Below are 14380 nucleotides of genomic sequence, written 5' to 3'. Positions count from 1 at the left end.
CCACAGCTCCAGCAGACCGGCCCAGGTCTTCCTTCCGCACTCGTGGGGGCGGGCTCGCCAACCTGGGTAGAATAACGGAGAGAGACAGGGGGGGTTTGAAGGGGAAGAAAAGGGGAAGGGTCCTCTGGACCGGGGTCGGGGTCTGGGCGGGCCTCCCCACCTACGAGGAGCCGGAACTGGGCGGGAGTGAGGGGAACAGGGAGAAGGGGAGGGAACAGCAGGCACAGGGGGTGGAGAGAGAGAGAGAGAGGATACTGCCTCGCCGTCTCCAGGGAACGCTGCCATGTAGTCCTCTGCCAGCTGGACGGCTCCATCCAACGACGCCAGGCGGTGGCACTGGACCCACTCCAACATGCCTCGGGGAAGCTGAGAGACGAACTGCTCCAGCACCACCATGTCGACCACTTCCATGACGTCACGGGTTCCTCCCACCAGCAGCCATTTCCGGCAGGCGTCACGGAGCTGTTGCGCAAACGCGAACGGGCGGCCGTCCTTCCCGAAGCTTAATGAGCGGAATAACTGTCGACTCTGCTCCGGGGTGCGACCGACCCGTTGCTGGATGGCTTTCTTCAAGTGGCTATAGTCCAGGAGGCTGGCGGCGGGAAGTTGTTGTGCCGCCAGCTGCGCCTCCCCGGAAAGTAGGGGCAATAGGCGGGCCGCCCACTGCTCGGGAGGCCACCTCCATACCTCCGCCGTTTTTTTCGAACAGGTCGAGGAAGGCCTCCGGATCATCGCTTGGCCCCATTTTCGCGAGGGCAAGCGGTGGGGTGGGAACCGAGGAGGACGCAGCACCAGCCCCCTCTCCGGCGATCAGGCTCCGCAGCGCTTGCCGGTCCTCGGCTTTTGCCTGGAGCAAGGCTTGGAAGCATTGTTCTTGCTCCCGGCGAACCTCCAAGAGGGCATGGTGTTGTGTCTGCTGGATGCTGGTGAGGGCGTTGATGACTTCGGCCAGCGGTGAAGGCTCCATAGCGGCGCTCTCCTCCAAACCCGGGTTCTCGGCACCACTGTGAACTGGTCTGAGTGGAGCGCTGGAGGAGTCAGGAGACAACGAGGCAGGTTCAAGTTTAGACCTTTTATTGATCGTGCTTTCCCACACAGATATATAAGTGTATATAAATTTATAGAGCACGAACGAGACGCACTCTCCCGTCTGTCGTGCTTTCTGGCAATTGTCTCTCCCACTCTCGACATTTGGCGTCCCTTAAATGTCTCTCTCCGTATCACTATAACAAGACACAGGTGTTAGAGGTAATTCCAAACCAGGTGACAAGCCTTACCGCTCTCTCTCTCTCCCGCAGACCGACACATGACCATGCCCCCCATGCCACACCTGGATAACGGGCAGTCAGACGGTCATTTGCACAGAATTAACACCAACAGAACACACACCGGAGATTAATTTCAGCTATTCAATGTTTTATTTCTTCTCACATAAATACTTAATCTCATTGTAAATGAATATTTTATGTCCATGTATTTATTTATTTGGTTTGTAGCAATGTAATAAGCAGTATATTACTTCACGTCCGGATCCTGATCACCCTATCAGGGATTATTGCAATTAAGAACCAGCTTACTGTACAGTATACCATAAATATTCAATAATATGAAAATAAAACAAAAACATTTAGCCTTTAAGCCACTTTTTGTATTGTAAAAGTACATTGTCTGTTGCCACAAATACAGTATATGGTGTAATGTATTTGAATCTGAACTTTATTTATTTTTTTATATTATAATTACTTAAATTACTAAATACTAAATATCTTTTTTGGGGGGCCTTTCTCATATGCAGTACATGTATTTAGCACTGAATGCTTTGACAAAGCATTCATGCCAATAAAGCTAATTTGAATTCAAATTTGAGTGAGTGAGTTAGTGAGTGAGTGAGAGTGAGTGAGTGAGTGAGTGAGTGAGTGAGTGAGTGAGTGAGTGAGCGAGCGAGCGAGTGAAAAGTGCTAAGAGTAGTTGGGCGAGTGACCAAATTTGCTTTTTCTGCCTCACCCACCCACACACGAACACAGGACAAAGCTGCCACTGCAGTAGACTGCTTGCCTCCTGTCAGCCATCTGGGCTGTGGCAGCTGCTGGGAGCAGACCCTTCAATGCTTCCAGAGAGAGAGAGAGAGAGAGAGAGAGAGAGAGAGAGAGATGGGGAGCGGGAGAAGCAGATAAAGCAAGAGAAGAGGAAAGACACTGAAACATAAAAAGGAAGTGTTAGAATAAATGAGATGGTTTGAACCAGCGATAATAAAAAAGGCCACCAAGTATAACTTTTAAAAAACCTCAGGCACTCAAATCCATCTTATTTGCTCTTCCAAAATATTCCTCATTTGCTGTGCTTATGCAATCAAAACACAAGCAAAACCACAATATTAAACATATATCACCATTAACAGCTGCTTTATGACATAAACTCCTTTTTGTATGCAAGAATTTATATTTAGTCTGTGTGAATCTCCCTTTTATGAGCCTCTAACATGCTTTGTGATGCAGAACACCATTAGACATATGAGTGAATAAGTATATGCACTGAAATAATGATAACTGGCATACGCTTTCTGAATTCTGACAATGGAAAAATTTCAATCTAGTGGCTAATTCAACTTAAGTTGCACAGCTATGGCTCGTATAGCCTAACCATTTAATACAACCCTTGATAAGATTCCCATTAAGTACTACCTATTTTCCCATATAAATGTTCATTGTAACGGCCATGACCTTTTCTAGACCTGTGATGTATGAGTCATCATATCTATGAATTCAGATTTCTGAAGCAGAACAGGGTAGCATTACAGAGCACCTTCATTATGTCAGCATCTCTAATATATCAGCAGTAATATAGGATTCGTTGATGGATGTTGCAATATACATTTGTACTAACTGAGCAGTAATATCCCATTAGTCAAAATGCATTGCATGTTGTGGCCCAGTGCATCCATATATGAAAGATTCTGTTCTATTCTTGCCGGCCCGTAACCAGACTTGCAACCATTTGTGAAAATATATGTGATGATTCTTCATTAAAAAGCAGCAGAAGGAGGGAATGGCCATTAGTCAGGAGGAAGTGAGCAGTACACCCATCCAATTCCTTTCTCAGGCCTGCCTTCAGCTAAACACACAACTATAATGGATTTACACGATTTTTCTGCTTTTTCTACTACAACAACAAATTAACTAAACATCCACCGAAAGGAAGAAACCTTAGTTAATTAAAAGTAGACTGTTGTAGGTTGGTATATGTCATCGCTCGGGGTGATGAGATGGTTGAAAAATAAAGTCAGAGGAGGAAATGGTCAAAACTGGGAAGGTTATGCTCAGAGATAATGCCACATTGAGGCAGAGAAATGTGAAAAAGCTCCGCCCTCAGACCATAGACAGCCTTCCCTAACTAAATAAATTATTCATGAGGCCGAAAATAACACAAATACACACACAATCAGTGTGTGTAAAGAGCATTGAAAAGAGTGTGCAGTCAGATCTGGCTCCAGTGAACAAAGATCAGAGGCTGAAAAATCAGTGTTTGTTTACAAAATATGTTCATCTCAATAATTTATCTGATAGCTTTACTTATGAGGCATGAGTACAAATTAGTAGAGGCATGCTGTGTTTATGTGCCTAAGTGTGTATATACATGTGTGTTGTGTGTACTAGTACTGCTACATTGTGTTTATCTTATGTAATGTTGTGCATCTTGTTAGATATTGAGGTTAAATCCTTGCTCTGTTCTGCTCTCTGCACTGAGAGGTAATGGAGGCCTGACAGAGCCAGCTAGCCCCTGGAGACCCGGAATGACAGAAAGAGAGAGATAGGATGCAGACAGGAGGACCAAAATCACCTTTTGTATCACAACATCGCTGCACTCTTTGCATTTACCACCAGCAGAACAGAGAGTCCCATAGAACTGCAGAACAGTGTGTTCCTCCTCCTATTTCTCACCACTGGGATACAGCAACAGCATCACTTCAAAAATAAATAAATAAAAAACACTCCAGCTATGGAAATTAGCTCAGAAATTGTGGGAGTATTGAAAAACCGAGGGTGTGAGAAGCACACATAAACATACAGTACATGGTCTGACAGGCCTTGTAAGCCCAGTACTAACAACAGTAACCAACAGTGAGATCCGGTGCAACAGTCAAAGCCATCCGTCCAGCATGTGTTTACAAAGGAAAACAATGAAAAAACAGAGCAGACACACACAAAAACACATACAGTATTATCTACTCGAGTACTCAGGGGGGAGGGGGCATATAGACTTGTATATATATGTCAGACATGCGTCTTTGGTTGCTGCGTTGCGTCTTGTTGTTCCAGTTTCTTGCCTATTCATTATCGTAGGCTGTTTTAACATAATATGTTACAATAAGCACAAAAGATGGCATTATCAAAATATAATGCATCATATTTTGTCATAATGTAAAGACTCTGCGTTCACACTGCCAGCTACTTTGGCACTGCATGTCGCCATTGGCTGGTGGTTAGGTCGCTAGTGGTGTGTATGGAGAGTCTAAACAGCACTGTTTCTTTACAATTAATATTATTAAAATATTAGGCTCACGTGAGCTCTACCATCTTCTCTCATATTGGCTGTCGCACCTGAAAATCGCTCTTCATTTGCATAAAGTTTAACATTTCTCAACTTTGTCACGTCACTGTACACGGCCACATCCGGTCGCCAACGGTCACCGTTGCTCGTGTTGCCGGAAGTCGCCAGCTCTCACTGAAAATGAATGAGTTGAGGTCGTTATGCCGCTGCGTGTCGCTGGCAGTGTGAACGCAGCTTCACTGGCCAACTCTTTTGGGCAGTCTGAACCGTGTATTTGCAACGGTTCAGACATGGCTTGACCAGAGACACCATAACCATTGCATTTTTAAAACGCAGTGTTAATGTGAAAATTGTTTTAAAGGCCATGCATTCTGTTCCATTCACCTGTGGTCCATCTAGCTGTTATAAAGGAAGAACTCGCCTGTTGAGTGTTGAGCACTGTATCTGCCCTGGACAGAAAGTTACCATGTACTCTGTTGAAAGCTTGATGCTGTGATGATTTATGCTGCTTTCCATTCAACTAGGAATTTCCAACTTCCTACTGTAAAAAGAGCAATGGAATGCCACTTATTGCTGAAATTCCAATTTGGAAACTTCTGAGGAAATCTACAGACCCAATTTAGCTGAGATCCAGGTGTGTGACACCACGAAAAATGTCGGCACCTGGAGAGATTTACAGAGTGTACAAACCCGACCCGAACCCAAAGTCATACTTGAACATTTGACCCGAGCCTGTCCCAAAACCCAGCTGTTTCAAGGGTACTATAATGACTAGCCATGTTAGTGAGAAAATGATGCTCTGTTAGTGCTTCTGATTCCCCTACAACAAAAACCTCAGTATGCCCATTAGTAGTTTTCCAGATGAAAGTCCAATTTTTCAGATTCTGCCTGCTCTCTTGGTTGTTTACTGTTTTAAAGCACAGCATGCCTTAGGGTTGGACAACTGATCAGACCAGCTGAGTCATATGAGCCTTGGGGAAAAACAAGTCAGAGCCAACTAAACAAGGTGACCATGACTAAGAGGCATGAATCTTCACTCAGCAAACGGGGACATGCAAAGGTGGTGTTTCACTGCCAACATCCTCAACATAAGCACAACAACGAAATATGGTACAAGAGGCTTCTGACATACGGAATGTTTTACAAGGACAAAGGCTATTGTAAAACAAGTTTCCACAGAAGAAGTGGTAATCTTTTATCTGCACTAAGCAGGCTACTTTAGTTGTCGGTGACATTGCAAAGCACCACAGTAGCTTTCTATCGGAGTGAGACTGCAGCTAATTCTGCCTGTGAAGAAAAGACAATCACTAGACATTATGAGAAAGAAAAAAAGGAATGTGAGAACAACGAAATAAGTTTGTTGTATCTTTCTAATATTTGTTTTCAAGGTCCCTCACAGTTCAAAAATAATCAGATATCTATTTTGCTGAAATATTCATTCAGTGTAACTTTGAAAATTGTCCTATGGCAATATAGTTCCTACAGTATTAACCAGAGAATCTGCAGATTAATGTAAGAAACATTTTTAGCCAAAATATTAAATTATTGTTCCGTTTGCGCATGTCCTCTTAAGGGATTCATTTGGAGCAACATTTGTGTTCTGAGTGAAACTAAATTGTCAGAAAATGACTTTGAACAAGGGGAGTATGTGTCTGCCAACGTACGCAATATACAATTGTAAACACACACTCACAAATTAAAATTGATCAAAGCACAAATAGCATCTAAATCCAGGTACACAGAGAGATCATCTGGTTAGTTGAAGCGTAGCTATGCTGAAACGTTTGATGCAAAGAATTCTGTTATAAGCTAAATTATTTTTATAGTGTAACAAAATGACAAATCAGGCAGACAGCTGAGGCTTCTTTTCTCTTTAAGGCAGCAATAAAAATTCTTCTCGCAGCCTGTGGAATTTATTTTGTATACATTTGAAAGAGTATGTGATGGCAAAAGTAACAGTAACTTAGCCCGTTCTTTCCACATTCAGTCTGACTGCTCTGCATCAAATGCAAGGCGGATTAAGGGCCTATCATCACTGCAGGAAGCGTATCATCAGTTTGCACTGAGGCTTTTCATTGCTCCTGTTCATTAAATTGCCAGATCTGCTTTTTCCACATCCTTTCTGAGCCACATACTGTCACAGGTCTAAGTATAAGAAAAAGCAGTAACAACTGTTTCGAACAGCGGGCTGGTATGTGATGGGTTCCAACATGTCTGCTGCTCTCCTGGCTGCTCTGTCAGTTTGATGCTGATGGATGGAAACTATCCAAAGGAAGATGAGCTTAGATGAGTTCAGATCTTATGGTGGATCACAACACTGTCTCACTCTTTCACTGCATTCTGGAGGACAACTAACTGTCATAATCAGAGCGAGCCCAGGCTGAATTGGATCTGTTCTCTCTGCATCCACTAATCCTCTTTTGCACTTGATCAATCATGAGCTTGCCCAAAAGCAATCATAGAACCACACTGCAAAGAAACTGAAAAGAGACAGCAAGAATGCGTCTGCCCAAACAAAATCCCCCAAAAAAGAATGTTTCAGTCACAACTAGTTTGCACCGGTTGTACTAGGACTCGTTGCAGCAATGTTGAACAGATGTTCGAATTAGATTTATTAGCGCCATGTCAGCATTACAGTCTAAGCAAATATCAAAGTAATAACAATGAGAGTGACTTTTTCTCCTCTTCAATTTAAAGACTAAAACATTATTCTGCTAATGAACCACTGCTATTGCATTGTCAGTTTCCAATGAAAGTGCAGGGCAGCCTGCATGCCTCTTTGCAATTTTCATCCATCAGAAAATATGCCAGAAAAGGGCACGAAGCATCACAGCGGGAAACACCAGCAGGTTCTAAATTTCTGTCTCCGTATGTATGCAAATGTTTCCATTATTGCTTGATTTGTAAGACGAGGGGCACTATCATATTTCATCAAATGCAACACATCCCCACCTATTGATGCTGTGCTCTGCATAAAATACAAGGGCAAAGTAAGAAATGCGAATGAGAGCATCGGAATCTGGAAGACTATTTAATTTACAATCACCAATCCAAAAGCATCAATAACATTCCAAGTGACATACAATGACATAAAAAGGACATATGAATGAAACAGGGAAACATAATTGGATTTGTCATGAGAAGTGCCAGGGACACCTCACATGCTCCTGTTCATTAAAGTGAAGCTACTACATGACCCAACAATCAAAAATAGATAACAATCCAGTTAAGGACAGAAATCACACATACTGTACAGAGCAAAAAGGGGTAAACAGCAATTGTTATCTTAAAAAGCTATTTCTACCTGATCTAACCCTTAAATTTGTTTTGTTGGTGTAACCTAATTTTTTCAGCTTGATTCAGTGATTTATAACATTTTACATTTTAACAGTTTTCTCCATGTACAGTAGAACGCATGTGCCAGTGTCATCCACACATACTTGCATAATATATATATCTTTTTTTATGAAATTAATATAAGCACATCGCTATTTTTAGTCTGCGTCTATCAAATATTAAAAAATAAATTACAAAGGCAATTTCACACAAAACAATGACTTGAATACACCTCTTCTATGATGATGTTTTCAATTACTGAATTCAAAGTCATTTCGATATATTTTCGTGGGTTTAAAATAAATAAAATTCATGTTGTGCAACCGTTCAGAGACAGTAAAAAAATACAAAGTCTAATTACAAGCTGAAATTCTTGAAAAAAGAAATATTGGCATGCGTTATGCTGAATAATCTTTCATTATTATTTCTTTAAACAAAATGCAGTGAAACAATTTTATTTTAAAACATGATTAATATTTGAAAAACATTTGTCCAGCAAATCAAAGTCATCTGGTGCAAACAACACGTAGGTAGAAATTTTGTTGTCATGTGACAAAAACATTAAAACAGAGAAGATCTGACAGGTGGGTGAACTGTGATGCACCTCTTTGATCTCTGCCTGCATCATCTTGGTCTAAAGATGGATTTTACTCTTAAAATGGTATGCATATATGGTCAAATATTGCCAACAAAAACCTTCATCAGCCAAACAAAGGACAACACATCTATGTGAACTTCTGCAGTTAATCCAGGATGAACTTCAAAGACATTAGTCATTAATTTTACAGTTCTTACAAAATCTTTGTTTAAACACTGACCCTTAACACTTACTTACTTTTAAACCATAACTTGCACTGCACATAAATAACTAATATTGACATTTTATTCATGATGTTAGCCAGAGGGGAACTGGTCTCATAGTGAGTCTGGTTTCTCACAAGGTTATTTTTCTCCATTAACAAACATCTTATTGAGTTTTGTGTTCCTTGCCACAGTCACCTTCAGCTTGCTCACTGGGGTTATTAATACAATTATTATTTTATTATTTAATTATGTATTTTTATACACAATTTACAATTACAAAATGGGGACTATAAGACTTTATAGATATTAGTTTCATTTTCTATAAAGTTGCTTTGAAACTATGTGTGTTGTGAAAAGCGCTATACAAATAAAAATGACTTGACTCAATTATCAGTATCATTAGAATTCATGTCCAATTCCTTTCAGGAAGCTTGTCTCTGTGCCCCTCCCCCTTCCACCCGACACAACTAGATTTTGGCTGTGCTTACAGATAGTGCCTCTAAGATGAAGAAAAAATGTATTGCATGTTTTCCTAATTATCACTTGACACCAGCCACTCTTAGACAGTGGAAGAGACACAACATAAGACTCCTGTCAGTCTTCACAAAGAGCCTTCTCAGTCTGACCCCGCCCTATTCTGCCTCGTGCAAACTGGTAAAAATGTCTGTCTCTGCCCTTTTCTGAAAGCACTCAAACAGTGCTGAAATGGCACTGTATACACAAAGAGACCTTAATCTTCTTCTAATATTCTTATAAATAAAGAAGTATACATGCTGAGGGGGGAGCTGCAGCCTAGCGTAGTTTGCGGCAGCCATCTCTGTGGTTCTTCCTCAACCTCGTCACATCTTTAAAGACATTTCCCAAAATACTCCACCCCACAGCATCAGTGCGGGTCCTCTGAGCATAGATTAACATGTGCTGGTGAGATAGAGAACCTCTTATTGTATCCACACTAGGGCTGGGCGATACGGCAAAAAAATGTCATCAAAGTTTTTATCAAACTTATGGATGATTAACAATTCTATTTAAAAAAAATATTTTATTTTAAATGTACTCTGACATTATTCAAATTGTATGTTCTTTATTAGAATGCAAGGCAACCTGGTTGGAGAAATCTAGTTGTCTACTTGATTAGAAATTTCCAACAGTGACAGCTTGTATTTACACATTCAAGTTCAAGAAATTTACAATTGTACTTTTTAAAAATAATTTTGTCACCCTAAATCTTTTAGGGCTTAAATGTGATTAAGATTGTTGTAAACGGAACATAAAATAAAACAAACACTTTCAAGTGTGTGTGTGTGTGTGTGTGTGTGTGGATAAATATAGTTGCACCTCTTCCCTCATCCCGGTTTAACACTCAAAATATCTACTCACCTGAACAATAACCCGATTGGTGAATGACACGAGAAGATGGTCAGAAGTGTCTTACAGAGATATTTTTAATGACTTTGTGTTGTCTCTTGGAGTTTCATGAGCACGAGGCATATCAGTATGTCCACAGCGTGAAGGTAGGCTCTTGTGATTTATGAATGAAGTACTCTTGTTTTAAAATCTCCCCTCTGCTTTCAGTTGGTATGACATCCCCTGATCACTTTAAAATACTCATGATAACTTTATTACATGTAAATCCACTTCGCTAGCTAATTACACAATGGCATCAACACCACAGATATATATATATATATATATAAATCATGCTGAGGGCAGTTATGGTCTGATGCTGGTGTATACCTGCATGATGGATGAAGTTGAGCTACAATCACACTGTGTACAATCGTACTGGGAATATTAGCGCTGTCTTTTATTTCAGTCTCTGTGTTGTTAACCTGTCACGTTCATTTGGAGAGTGCAACACATGTGCAACTGATCAGATCGGGAGTGGCATTAAGACAAGCGCTATGAATTATTTTTCTCTTCCTTATTCAGGTGGATTTACAGCATATCTAACTTTAGCGTTTAATAACTTGGTGTTATTAATTTAGCAGATATGAGCAGGCCTACACCTAATCTGCACCTACAGAACACTAAAGATTGTAATGCTGTAATTCACAAAGTTATATTTTATTATTCCTTCAGCTACCATTAAGAAATGTAGTATTCTCAGCTCAGTTTAATGGAAAAATTATTTTCAAATGGATACTTTTGGGTACATATTTAAAGGAATATCCCGGTTCTATGAAAGTTAAGCTCAATCAATAGAATTTGTGGTATACTATTGATTACCACAAAAAAAAAAAAAATTTGACTTGCCCCTCCTTTTCTTAAAAAAAAACAAAAAAACAAAAGAAGCAAAAATCAAGGTTACAGTGAAGCACTTACAATAGAAGTGAATGAGGGCCATTTTTGCAAGGTTAAAATACTCACTGTTTAAAAAGTATAGCCACAAGATGTAAACAGTATGTGTGTTAACATGATTTTAGTCTGATTAAATCACTTACTAACCTTTTCTGAGCAAAGTTATAGCCAATTTTACAAATTTGTTACAATGACAATGTAATGTCAACAAACCCTAAAACCCTGAAATGACTAAAAATATGTGACAGCTCAAATAATACACAAGTTTCAACAGAAGAATTAAATCAAGTGCTTTTATACAATTATAAGCTTAAAATTTCTGCTTTTAAACGTACAAAAAATTGTCCGCATTCACTTCCATTGTAAGTGCCACACTTTAACCTTGATTTTTGCTTTTTTTAAAGAAAAGGAGGAATGAGTCGAAATAAATTTTTGTGGTAATCAACATTGTGCCCCAAATGCTGTCGATTGAGCTTAACTTGTACTAAACCTGGAATATTCCTTAAAGCTTTAAAGTTAGTGCTCTATCTACTGTCCTTGTATTGAAAAGATGAATGGAGATATTCATTAAAACATCTCCTTTTGTGTTCCGCATAAGAAAGCCATTCACATTAGTGCAGTCTAGCACATTTGCAAGTATACACAGTAGGCCCGGCTACCTATTTTTCTAAGGATTTTGCGTATGCTCACCTAAAATAAGTAATGATACGTATCAAAGGCTTTTTAACTACTGAGGCGATGCCGCTGCAGAGTGAACTGTGGAATCTATTTAAGCGCACAAAGTGGCGGAAGCGTTAACGTGAAGGCAAGGGACAGACAGTCAGCCAAACAACCAATCATAACATTCGTTTCACCAGGATGGGATATTTTGCAAACAATCATATTCTCCATATCAGGACAGGGGGTGGGACATTTCAAATGCTGATGTGTAAACAGAGCCATAATTCAAATTTGTTGTAAATATAGTTTGCTCCCAAACACAAACATATTTAAAAAAAAAAAAAAATGTATGCATTTAAACTCCACTGCAGATTCTGGATATGAGGCACAAGAACAAAAACAACAGCTATCAGTGGTTTTGGCTGCTTGTGCAGAGAGCTTTCTCAACTTAAGAGAGACTTACCAATTTCTGCAGGGAGAAGGATCTTTCAGGCACAAAACTAGAAAAGACAAACAAAAAGATTAATGAGAGCAATATCGCTGCACAAAAAGCAAACTGCAATTTCCCCTCAGCAGCTACAGAAAGTTAAGCATTTTATTAATGGATGTTACAAAAAAATAAATAAATAAATGAGTAGTAAAAGTAATTTCCCTCACAATTGTTAATTCATCCGTATATACACAAACATATGCAAACAACTGTGTCTCCTTCTAGGGGAGGCCAGCAAGACAATATGACTGCCAAACATTTATATTCTAGTGAATGATCACATCATGATGAGTGATGAAGGACTGCGGCCAGTTTGACCGACAGATGTCTAAAACAGCCACCCAGAATGCAAAAACAAACAGGAAGCTTATTTTCATTGACATGTATCTCACAGACTTTGGCTCTGTTTGAAGCAGAGAGTTGATTTGCGTGCCATGATTACTGAGTACAAGCTCACAAAGAGCCCAATTCAATCAACTGTGCTACTCTTCTGGAGCACACTGAGAAAGCGAAGAGGAAGAGGAGGAGGGGCGTCCCACCCAAGACAGGGAGCAGAATATGCAAGTGATGCAGATTCGCTCTCTTTCCTCTGTTGCTGACAGTGCCACTTGTTAACTGGGGGGGTGGGGTGGGGGCCCACATACACCCCCTGACTTGTACTGACTTTGCCAGTAATTTGTACACCTAATTGTGGAAGTGTCCCATATATTTGTCCATTTCCAAAGGGACATGCATCTTCCAGATGGACTGAGACAAGAATCAGATCTAATGAGGGATTTCACTGTCACACCCTATTTTCTGCTCCTGTCCCAATGACAATGAGGACAAAATTCTCCTCTTCACCAATCGACAGGGAAAGACAAAGAGAAGAACATAAGTAAAGGATTTTCTAAATAAATAATGTATGTATGTGTGTGTGTGTGTGTGTGTGTGTGTGTGTGTGTGTGTGTGTGTGTGTGTGTGTTTAATGGTTTATGACGTTTTAACTAAAATAGCATCAATTGTTTAAGAAAACCGGAAAACAAAAATCATGTGCAAACTAAATATATAGGTAATGTTTGTCAAACCAAACTTTTATGTTGGCATGACAAAAACCTTGTTTGAAAGTTACTTTAAAGGTGGGTGGATGGATGGATGGATGGATGGATGGATGGATGGATGGATGGATGGATGGATGGATGGGTGGATGGATGGGTGGACGGATGGAAGATGGATGGATGGACGGACGGACGGACGGCTGGCTTATGGTTTTTCATAATCTATCTGTCTGGAGAATGACGAATAATTGTATGCACTAATGCACCTGACTACAGCTATATGATATATTGCTGGTAGACTCTGCACTTTCAAATGCAGTTCACTACAACAGCTACAGGAAAAACCATGGTGATAAATAGGATTCAGCTCTATGGACAGCTGGAAAAACTGAGGAAAAGCCAGAGAGAAATAGCTTCACACTTTCTCTTCTTTTGAACACACACACACACACACTTTCCATTAGACTTCCGTCACTATCTTTCCATTCCTTTCTATCACAAAGCTGTACCCTCTAAGCCATTTTGATAAAAGCTGCCATCTGGGGCGGAAGCAGGGTCTAATTTTCCATCAAAATCCTGTCAAATAGCAGTGGCCACACCAGGGACTAAAAACAAAATGTTTATCATTTTGGTTCATTCTGAGCAAAAACTGTATTTTTTCATTCCGTTTCCAAAGTTCCACAGTCTCCTTTCCAAAAAGTTATTAGTTAGAACAAAATAACAGAATGGTTAATAGCGTTATTTTATAATGACAGTACTGTCTGCTAATGGGTGGGTGAAATACCAATTGCAGTGTTGCCAGATCTTGCAAGAGAAACAAGCTACCTGGTCTGGAAAAACAAGCCCAAAATAAGCAACTTTTCTCAAAATAAACATAATATTTGCAATTTATCACAATATAAATCATAACAAGCATAAAGTTAATTAACTGTTAAGTACATTTTAATTAAAGATCTGCTTCTCGGGCAAAACCCGGCAGCATTGGGCAAAACCCGGCAGAAATGTGTAATGCAGCAGTTTCCTTCAGGTTCAAAGCACTTTTCATTTTTTTGGGCAAGATGAAGTGGTGTAGTTCCAACAATGTACTGTGATAAACCCTTTAGACTTTAGTTTCAAGGAAAAATTATCAGAACAAAATTAACCATTTATAACCAGTTCCCAGCATTTAAAAATAAAGTTTTCTCTCCAAAACAACTGAAAATCACTT

The 14380-nt window shown here is 40.0% G+C and overlaps 1 protein-coding gene across 10 annotated transcripts in view; it reads right to left on the bottom strand.

Moving 5' to 3' along the window:
* The window catches only part of LOC127646410 (amyloid-beta A4 precursor protein-binding family A member 2-like), a 110141-nt gene that overhangs the window by 80115 nt on the left and 15646 nt on the right, over positions 1-14380 (bottom strand). For 7 of the 10 annotated variants that reach the window (XM_052130084.1, XM_052130040.1, XM_052130030.1 and 4 more), the window contains exon 2: positions 12110-12146. The exons of the other annotated variants lie outside the window; for them this stretch is intronic. The gene's annotated coding sequence lies outside the window, so the exon portion shown is untranslated. The remainder of the gene's footprint in view (positions 1-12109; positions 12147-14380) is intronic. 10 annotated transcript variants of the gene reach the window in all.

Source organism: Xyrauchen texanus, chromosome 1 (assembly GCF_025860055.1).
Source record: "Xyrauchen texanus isolate HMW12.3.18 chromosome 1, RBS_HiC_50CHRs, whole genome shotgun sequence".
NCBI lineage: Eukaryota > Metazoa > Chordata > Actinopteri > Cypriniformes > Catostomidae > Xyrauchen > Xyrauchen texanus.
Note: the sequence above shows the minus strand (reverse complement) of the source record. Positions and strands in the feature narration are given on the sequence as shown.